The following is a 10429-nucleotide window of genomic DNA, read 5'->3' as shown; positions in this document are numbered from 1 at the left end:
AGAGCTTACAATCTAATAGACAAGTGAGCAGTACCCTTTGCCTGAACCAGGGCCGCCGAGAGGGGAGGGCAGGTGGGGCAAAATTCCCCGGGCCTCCAATGGGGGCCCGGTGCTGGGGTCTCTCTCTCTCTCCTGCTTCTGACGGGACCTGAGTGATCGAGTCCTGACAGGAGCAGGAGAGAGAAAACTCCGGCGCTGGGCCCCCCTTAGAGGCTGGGGAAGACCTGGAGCTTCCTCCAGCACTGTTCTTCTGCCCATTGCTGAGCGGCTGCTTTTCCTCTCAGGCGCACATGCTTGGTTTTGAAACCGAGCATGCCCTGAGAGGAAAAGCAGCTGCAGGGGCACGCAGTCAGTGCTGGAGGAAGAAGACGTGTTCTACTGGCGGGGCCTCGGGATCCCCGCAGCCAGTGTACTTCAATTTTGTTCTGGTAGCAGCTGCGATCCGGGGGGGGGGGGGGGGGGGGGGGTTAGCAGTGGCCCTGCCCTGGGCCCGGTTCAGTCTCTCAGCAGCCCTGGCCTGAACTGCCTTAAGAAAGTAAGGAGTCTTCTAGTAAAGGTTAGCGCCTGTTATCTGCCACAGGAGCCATCTTACTTTTATGTACCCTGCTGCTGATAACATGAGCTAAATGTTTAGTAAAAGACTTGCTAAGTGATAAACTAAGCCTTGTGTTTCTTTAAAACTAAAATGGAAATAAGAGCACAACACGCTCATTCTATATCGGACCATGTTCTGTTGGAATGAGTAATAGCCCGAAGATGTTTGCAATCAGGAAGTTCAAAGACCCTTTTAAGGAGAACAAGCTCTCTCAGCTTTCCTGTGATCGACCTTCATGAGATTTACCTACAGCTTCCTATTCAAATCACAGGTCTCTGCTGGAAGGTTACGAAGGTCGGGGCCTGCCTTGGTTCAGCAAATGAAAACTCAATTGACTTTGAAACTAGTGTGCTGTTGCCTTTGTGTAAGTTTGTGCTGTGTCTTTTATAGAGCTTGTACTTCAATAATGTGTTTCAGGGTGAAAAGGATATGTGCAAATTCCGAAGAATGGTGTATAATACACATCGCTCGTGAGAGGAAAAAATACCAGCTCTGCAGAAGCTAGAAGAATGGTCTAAGGTTTGGCAATTAAAATTCAATGCAAAGAAATGCAAAGTGATGCACTTAGGGTATAGAAATCCACGGAGACGTATGTGTTAGGTGGTGAGAGTCTGTTATGTACAGACGGGGAGAGGGATCTTGGGGTGATAGTATCTCAGGACCTGAAGGCGATGAAACAGTGTGACAAGGAGGTGGCCATAGCTAGAAGGTTGCTAGGCTGTATAGAGAGAGGTGTGACCAGCAGAAGAAAAGAGGTTTTAATGCCCCTGTATAAGTCGTTGGTGAGGCCCCACCTGGAGTATTGTGTTCAGTATCTTGCTAAGGATGTAAAAAGAATTGAAGCGGTGCAAAGAAAAGCTACGAGAATGGTATGGGATTTGCATTACAAGATGTATGAGGAGAGACTTGCTGACCTGAACATTTATACCCTGGAGGAAAGGAGAAACAGGGGTGATATGATACAGACGTTCAAATATTTGAAAAGTATTAATCCGCAAACAAACCTTTTCCGGAGATGGGAAGGCGGTAGAACTAGAGGACATGAAATGATATTGAAGGGGGGCAGACTCAAGAAAAATGTCAGGAAGTATTTTTTCACGGAGAGAGTGGTGGATACTTGGAATGCCCTCCCGCGGGAGGTGGTGGAGATGAAAACTGTAACGGAATTCAAAAATGCGTGGGATAAACATAAAGGAATCTTGTTCAGAAGGAATGGATCCTCAGAAGCTTAGCCGAGATTGGGTGGCAGAGCCGGTGGTGGGAGGTGGGGCTAGTGCCCTGAAAATGGCAGAAACAAATCAAAGAACCGCAGAAACAAAAAAGGTCCAAAATTTCCACAAAAGTCCAATACAAAAAAAGAAACAGGTGGAAAAACAACTTCAAGAGATCAATCCAAGACAAGGGGTAAGATGCTCCAGAAAAACTTTATTAGGGACCCAACACGGTCCGTGTTTCGGTTTTTAAAAAAACCTTCATCAGGGGTCTATAAAATAACAACAAAACGCATATATAATTAAATGAAAAATTAAATAAAAGCAAATTGGATCAAGTATGTTACAACAAATATAAAAACTTAATATAAAAACGTAATATTAAAAATATTGGTCATTCTTAATATAAATCAGATTTTCTAACATAGAATCAGATATATTGACTAAATCAATACATATACTATTGCTATACCATCAGACGAACAACGTAGAAAGCAAAAGGTAGACTATATATAATTTAATTAGCATTATAAAAACCTATTTCCAAAAATCAAAGTCAGGTATACACAAAAAGTAGCACATATGAGTTTATCTTGTTGGGCAGACTGCAGATCGTTTTCTGCCGTCATCTACGATGTTACTATCCTGCTTATTTTTGAACGAGAAGGCCAGCCATCTTCCAATACAAATCGGGAGATGGCCGGCCATCTCCTGAAGCTGGTGAAATTGGTATAATCGAAAGCCGATTTTTGCCGGCTTCAACTGCTTTCCGTCGCAGGGTCGGCCAAAGTTCAAGGGGGCATTTCGGCAGGGTATGTAAGGCGGGACGGGGGTGTGGTTATGAGATGGCCGGCTTCAGTCGATAATGGAAAAAAGAAGGCCAGCTCTGACGAGCACTTCGCTGACTTCACTTGGTCCATTTATTTTCAGGACCAAGCTTCAAAAAAGTGTCCAGACTGATCAGATGACCACCGGAGGGAATCGGGGATGACCTCCCTGTACTCCCCCAGTGGTCACCAACCCCCTCCCACCCTAAAAAAAAAATTAAAAACATTTTTTTGCCAGCCTCTATGCCAGTCTCAAATGTCATACCCAGCTCCATGACAGCTGTATGCAGGTCCCTGGAGCAGTTTTAGTGAATGCAGTGCACTTCAGCCAGGTCCATCCCCCCCCCCCCCTACCTGTTACACTTGTGGTGGTAAGTGTTGAGCCCTCCAAACCTCCCCAAAACCCACTGTACCCACATGTAGGTGCCCCCCATTCACCCCTAAGGGCTATGGTAGTGGTGTACAGTTGTGGGGAGTGGGTTTGGGGGGGATTTGGGGGGCTCAGCACCCAAGGTAAGGGAGGTATGCATCTGGGAGCAATTTTTGAAGTCCACTGCAGTGCCCCCTAGGGTGCCCGGTTGGTGTCCTGGCATGTCAGGGGGACCAGTGCACTATGAATGCTGGCCCCTCCCATGACCAAATGCCTTGGATTTGGCCAGGTTTGAGATGGCCGGCCTCGGTTTCCATTATCGGCAAAAACCGATGCCGGCCATCTCAAACCCGGCCATCTCTGACATTTGGCCGGCCCCAACCGTATTATTGAAATGAAAGATGGCCGGCCATCTTTTTCGATAATACGGTTCAGGACCGCTGTTTGTGGTGCCGGCCCTATAGATGGCCAGCGCCATTCAATTATGCCCCTCCACGTTACTATGTAATGTAACCAGTCTTCAGACAGGCTGCAGGCACGATTATACATACTGCATCCATGCACAGAAAGGCCTTTTATTTTAAAAATGGCAGGGAAATAAAAAAACAGTTTAAACAGGGTTTTTGTTCAATATATGGCAGGTTTTGGTAGTAGAATCCTTGAGTTTCAGCTAGTCGTATATTTTGTAAGACTTACAGTCCCAGCATTGAGCACTGTTAAACAACAGTCTTTCTAAAGACCATCTCTGTTCTTACTACAGTTCTCATGATTTTAATTGTTTGAGGTTTTAATTCTGTTTTGCACACAAATTCTGATGCAGGCCCTCCGGCTGAAACACAACGTTGTATTGAGTCGCTTTTGATTTTCAATAAAGTCTTGTTTTAATTCAAGACATTGTGTGCTCCAGTCTCTGGAACCCATGGTCTTAGTTCCCACATTTCCTTCTCCAGCAGATAAAGACCTGCATGGTCCATCTAGTTCTGCCCAACAAGGTGGTCAGAGTTGAATCTGGCACTCTGCACAGGTTCCACCATTTCGTAATTAAACACTGGCAATACTTAATCTCTGCTCAGTGTGCTGCAGTGGCTAAGAAAGCAAATAGAATGTTAGGTATTATTAGGAGAGGAATGGAAAATAAAAATGAGGACATTATAATGCCTTTGTATCGCTCCATGGTGCGACCGCACCTCGAATATTGTGTTCAATTCTGGTCACTGCATTTCAAAAAAAGATAGAGTGGAATTAGAAAAGGTAATGAGAAGGGCGATGAAAATAATAAAGGGGATGGGACGATTTCCTTATGAGGAAAGGCTGAAGTGGCTAGGGCTCTTTAGCTTGGAGAAAAGATGGTTGAGGTGAGATATGATAGAGGTCTATAAAATAATGAGTGGAGTGGAATGGGTAGATGTGAAGCGTCTGTTTATGCTTTCCAAAAATACTAGGACTAGGGGGCATGCGATGAAGCTACAAAGTAGTAAATTTAAAACGAATCAGAGAAAATGTTTCTTCACTCAACATGTAATTAAACTCTGGAATTTGTAAATGTAGTAAAAGCAGTTAGCTTAGCGGGGTTAAAAAAAGGTTTGGATGGCTTCCTAAAGGAAAAATCCATAGACCATTATTAAAATGGACTTGGGGAAAATCCACTGCTAATTTCTAGGATAAGCAGCATAAAATGTATTTATTGGGATCTTGCCAGGTACTTGTGACCTGAATTGGCCACTGTTGGAAACAGGATTCTGGGCTTGATGGACCTTCGGTCTGTCCCAGTATAGCAATACTTAAGCACTTATGTCTCTCCCTGCCAATTTTGGGGCACAAACTGCAGAAGTCTGCCTGGCTCTGGTCCTACTTCTCAACTTCTGGGGTTACAGTTGAAGCCCACTCGATCTTGATCTATTTTTGCCATTTATGGGTTCTAGACCATATAGAAATCCGCCTAGCATTGGTCTTACCTCCCAACCTCTGAAGCTGCCATCAAAGCCCATGCCAGCCTTCATCCTGATTTGTTTTATTTATGTAATACATTTATACCCCACATTTTCCCGCTAGTTGCAGGCTCAATGTGGCTTACACAAAACTGTAGGGAAGGCTACAGTACAGAAAAGTACAATTAAACAGTGTAAAAGTAAGATAGTAAACATATAGGCATCATTTAAACATTTTGCCATTTACAGGACGAAAACAGATCAGGATCAAGACTGGAATGTGCTTTGATGGCAATTCTGCTAGTTGGGAAGTAGGACCAGTACCAGGCACACTTGTATAGTCTGTGTCCTAAAGTGGAAGAATAGCCTAATGGCTAGTGTAGTGGCCTGAGACTCTGGGAACTGGGTTTGAGTCTCACCACAGCTCCTTGTGACTGTGGGCAAGTCACTTAACCCTCTAGTACCCCAGGTACAAAGTAAGTACCTGTATAGAATATGTAAACTGCTTTGATTGTTACCATAAGAAGGCAGTATATCAAGTCCCATCCCATTTACCTTTACAAAGACAGATTGAAAGATTGTGAAAAATACCAATAATTTCTACTTATAAATAGTTTTCTATAATGTAGATTTATAAGGAAGCTTGTATACTAACAGCATGCAATATTTAGCACATATTTTTATTTGATAGGCAGTATGTCAAGCTTATTAAATTGTAATATGTTAAATTGCTCACCTTTTATTTATTCCTTAACTCTAGTTAACACCAATTAAAGTAGGTCTAGGGCTGATAAAACTAGTGGTGCTTAAATGTACGATACACTGATGTCAGGTTAGCCTTGTTTTCTGTAACCAAATCTGGGTGGTCAGATGCTGTTATAGAATAGAATCTCACTGTGCATCATTGGGGGCACCTCAAAGGAGGCCCCCACTTATTGAATTGCCTTCACAGTGCATAAGAACATAAACATCACCATACTGGGATAGACTGATGGTCTATCAAGTCCAGTATCTCATTTCCAACAATGGCCAATCCAGGTCACAACTACCTGGCAAGATCCCAACTGCTTTTATGATGCTTATCCCAGGCATAAGTAGTGGATTTTCCTTAGTCTATCTAAAAAATGATTTACCGACTTTTCTTTTAGGAACTTTTCTAAACCTTTTTTTAAACCCTGCTAAGCTAACTGGTTTTACTACATTCTCTGGCAATGAATTCAGAGTTTAATTATATATTGAATGAGAAATAGTTTCTCTGATTTCTTTTCCAGTGGTTCACTGATGCAGTGCTGGAAATTATGACTTACTTATAGATCTGGATCTTTTTCAGGCACTCGTCATGAGCCTGGTGAGCCATGTGAACTTAGTTCAGTGTTATAGAGGACTTAATGCATGTAATAATGGTTCATATTTATTCTCCTTAAATTATATAATATTGAGAGGCTAGTAATAAGACCTCACAGATATGAGCAATTGCTGCCGAGTCAATATGAAAAATTGTTGTACTGATGCAGAGCACAAAAATCCTAATTTTGAGAAATGTTGCCTATTAAAGAAAGCTTAGCACTGGTGACATTAGATGATACTTAGAGTAGGTGGCTGTATTAAATGTTTCATCTTAATTTGTTTAGCCTCATCTGCAATGTTTTGAAAATAATGTACTTAGTGGTGAGTTGATATGAGGTCAGTGGCAGTGAAACCTCACATTAATCAGTTGTGCCACTGCTAATTAGTGGAAACAATTAAGAAGCTTCACTGAATAAAATTATTTTTCTTTCTTTCTTTTTTTTTATTTAGTATGAGAGATGTGTCAGTTTCCTGAGAGAATGATAACAGAGAAGTTTTAAAATTGTGCAATGCTGTGATGCCAAGGAGGTTGGTCCAATTCAAACCGTTCACACGTCTTTTACACTGAAGGGAGGCACATTGGAAAAACCGTAACTGTGGAGATGCAACTTACATCTGTGAAAATCCTAATCAGAGGTCCCCACATTTTTACCTTACACCACGGGTAGGCAATGTCAGTTTTCAAGAGCCTATGGCAGGTCAGGTTTTCAGGAAACCCACAATGAATATGCATGAGATAGATTTGCATGTACTGCTTCCTTGGTATGCAAATCTATCTCATGTATATTCATCAATGGGTATACAATAAAGTTTCAAAATGTTTTTTGAGTGCTTTATCTATGTATCAGCCTATACGGTCACTGCGTTCTGAAGTAAATAAATATATATTTGCAGCACCAGATATGAAGGCATGCTAGGGAGTGGGAAGTACTGCTGTATTGCTGCGGCAGCCCAGCAGTACTTCCTTTTTAGTGAGCGGTAAATCCACGTTGGGCTTACTGCTGCTTTCTAAAAGGGGCCCTCAATAAATAAATGAATAAATATCCTGAAAACCTGAGCTGCCTGGGGCTCTTGAGGTTCTGAAATTGCCTACCTCTGCCTTACACTACCTTCCTCTATCTGACATGGTGCCACCCCTCCCCTTATCTATCCATTATCCTCTCTACCTCCCATCCTTTCTTGTTCCTCCTAACTCTATGGTATAGTTATGCCTTTTGGTTAATACTAGCAATCCCAGTGGCACTGCTCCTATAGGGAATGGGCTCTGATGGCCACCACTGGTGACTGGCAATACATATCTCTCACCAGTGCTGCTTCTATCTCCTTCCATGGCATGGCCAGATAGCTGAAGCAGTAGGGCAAGGGACAATGCCAGAAAATGTGGTAAAGACGGTTAGCTTAGCAGAGTTTAAAAAAGGTTTGGATGGCTTCCTAAAGGAAAAGACCATAGACCATTAATAAATTGGACTTGGGGAAAATCCACTATTTCTGGGATAAGCAGCATAAAATATTTTGTACTTTTTTGGGGATCTTGCCAGGTATTTGTGACCTGGATTGGTGACTGTTGGAAACAGGATTCTGGGCTTGATGGACCTTTGGTCTGTCCCAATATGGCAATACTTATATAAGTGCTTTCCAGCTCCTGTGGCCACTTATATGTCAGCAATCTGGTTCTTTCCTATCTACTTTCAGAATATTTGGGTCTCCTTTTTGGTTTCTGGACATTGATCTTAATTTCAGTATAGTCCAGAGAAAAGCACCGGTACAGTTGGCAACCCTATCTAATTGACCAGTCAAGTAGGACAACTCATTCTTTTGCTGCATATGCTGCCCCAATATATCAGTGCCTCAAGGAATAGGACATGTTTAGTACAATGCAACAGAAATGATTCATTTTACAGGAGTCTGATGCACTTATTATTGGGCAAAAGTTCTACATAGAAACAGAGAAAAATGAAGGCAGATGAAGAACATGGCTTATCCATTCTGCCCACCTACACCATTTACTATTCCTTAGAGATCATCTGTGGTGGTCCCAAGCTTTCTTGAAATCAGATACAGTCTGAGACCATTTCATATATTCATCACCCTTTCCCTGAAGAAGTATTGCCTCAGTTTACTTCTGGGACTATCTCCTTTCACCTTCATCCTATGCTCCCTCATTCCAGAGCTTCCTTTCAATTGAAAGAGACTCTCTTCCTGTACATTTATGCCATGGAGGTATTTAAGTCTCTCTCATATCTCCTCTCACCTGCCTTTCTTCTAAAATACAATTAATTGACCCAAAAGATTTTTTAAAACAAATATGGGGACTTAAATATAGCTAAAGTACATGTGCAGGGGCATAATCGAACACGAACGCCCATCTCCATGGGCGTCTATGTCCGAGAACGGGTACGGTTTGTGCCTGGCAAATGCATCGGATTTGTGCAGATTTGAGATGGGCAGTTTCGTTTTTCAGCGATAATAGAAACCGAAGGCGCCCAGCTCAAAAACGAACATATCCAAGGCATTTGGTCGTGGGAGGGGCCAGGATTCTTAGTACACTGGTCCCCCTCACATGCCAGGACACCAACCGGGCACCCTAGGGGGCACTTGTAACAATTAAAAAAAAAGTAAAATACCTCCCAAGTCCATAGCTCCCTTCCTTTGGGTGCTGAGCCCTTCAAATCCCCCCCAAAACCCACTGCCCACAACTCTACACCATTACCATAGCCCTTATGGCTGAAGGGGGGCACATAGATGTGGGTACAGTGGGTTTTGGGGGCATTTGGAGGGCTCACATTTACCAGCACAAGTGTAACAGGTAGGGGGGATGGGCCTGGGTCCACCTGGCTGATGTCCACTGCACCCACTAACGATTGTTCCAGGGACCTGCATACTGCTGTGATGAAGCTGGGTATGGCATTTGAGGCTGGCATACGGGCTGGAAAAAAATTGTTAAAGTTGGTTTTTTTTGGTGGGAGGGGGTTAGTGACCACTGGGGGAGTCAGGAGTGGTCATCCCCGATTCCCTCCGGTGGTCATCTGGTCATTTTGGGCACTTTTTTGGGACTTATTCATGAAAAAAAGGGTCCAAAAAGTGACCTAAATTCGCGGTAAAAACGCCTTTCTTTTTTCGATTATTGGCCGAGGGAGCCCATCTCTCCTCGGCCGATAAACACGCCCCAGTCCTGCCTTCACCACGCCCCCGTCAACTTTGCCCATTTCCGCGACAGATTGCAGTTGAAGATGCCCAAAATCGGCTTTCGATTTTACTGATTTGGGAGCCTTTGTGAGATGGGCGCCCATCTCCCGATTTGGGTCGAAATATGGGCGCCCATCACTTTCAGAAATAAGGCCGAAAGTGTCCCAAACATTGATATTGCAGGAGAAAACTCAACTGCAAAATCTACAACAACATGACATTTTTATATGAGAATATTTTTTTGGGGGGATCATCAGATCTTAATGCAACTCACACCATTAGAACATCATGTTCCTTCTTCATATTGAAAAAAATGGTTGCGGTGCAAATCGTCATTAGATCACCCTGATTTTGTGATTTTTTGGCATATATCTTTTGCAATATTTTATAATTCTTTTTAGAAAAAATGTAGTATAGCACAGCATAACACTTATCTTAATAAGCTGGCGACAGTATCTAGTAGCAGGAGAACCTCCACCGACATGGCCAGGTTTCGTAAAAAAACTTCCAAAATATACATATTGAGATCTTAAGTCTTGTCTCCATAGGCTTTATGACAAAGACAACTGACCATTTTAGTAGCCGCTCTCTGAGCCAACTTTATCCTCTTTATATCTTTTTGAAGCTGCAGCCTCCAGAATTGTACACAGGTACTCTAAGTGGCCCTTTCATTAAGCTGCATAGGTGCATATGTACATCCTACGTGCGTCAGTTTTGAACTACCGCCTGGCTACCACATGGTCCGGGTGATAATTTCATTTTTTATGCGTGTCCACTAGGCACAACGGAAAATATTTGTTATTTTCTGGGGCGCAGTGCTAACTGGGTGGTAATCAGCATTGTATGTGCGTAGACCATTACTGCCCGGTTTACGTGTGAGACCTTACCGCTAGGTCAATGGGTGGCGGTAAGGTCTCTGTCCCAAAATGGATGCGTGCCAATTTTCATTTTGCCGCATGTCCATT

This window comes from Microcaecilia unicolor, chromosome 8 (assembly GCF_901765095.1).
Source record: "Microcaecilia unicolor chromosome 8, aMicUni1.1, whole genome shotgun sequence".
In the NCBI taxonomy this organism is placed as follows: Eukaryota; Metazoa; Chordata; class Amphibia; order Gymnophiona; family Siphonopidae; genus Microcaecilia; species Microcaecilia unicolor.
The sequence above is the reverse complement of the archived record's forward strand: the minus strand, read 5'-3'. Positions refer to the sequence as shown.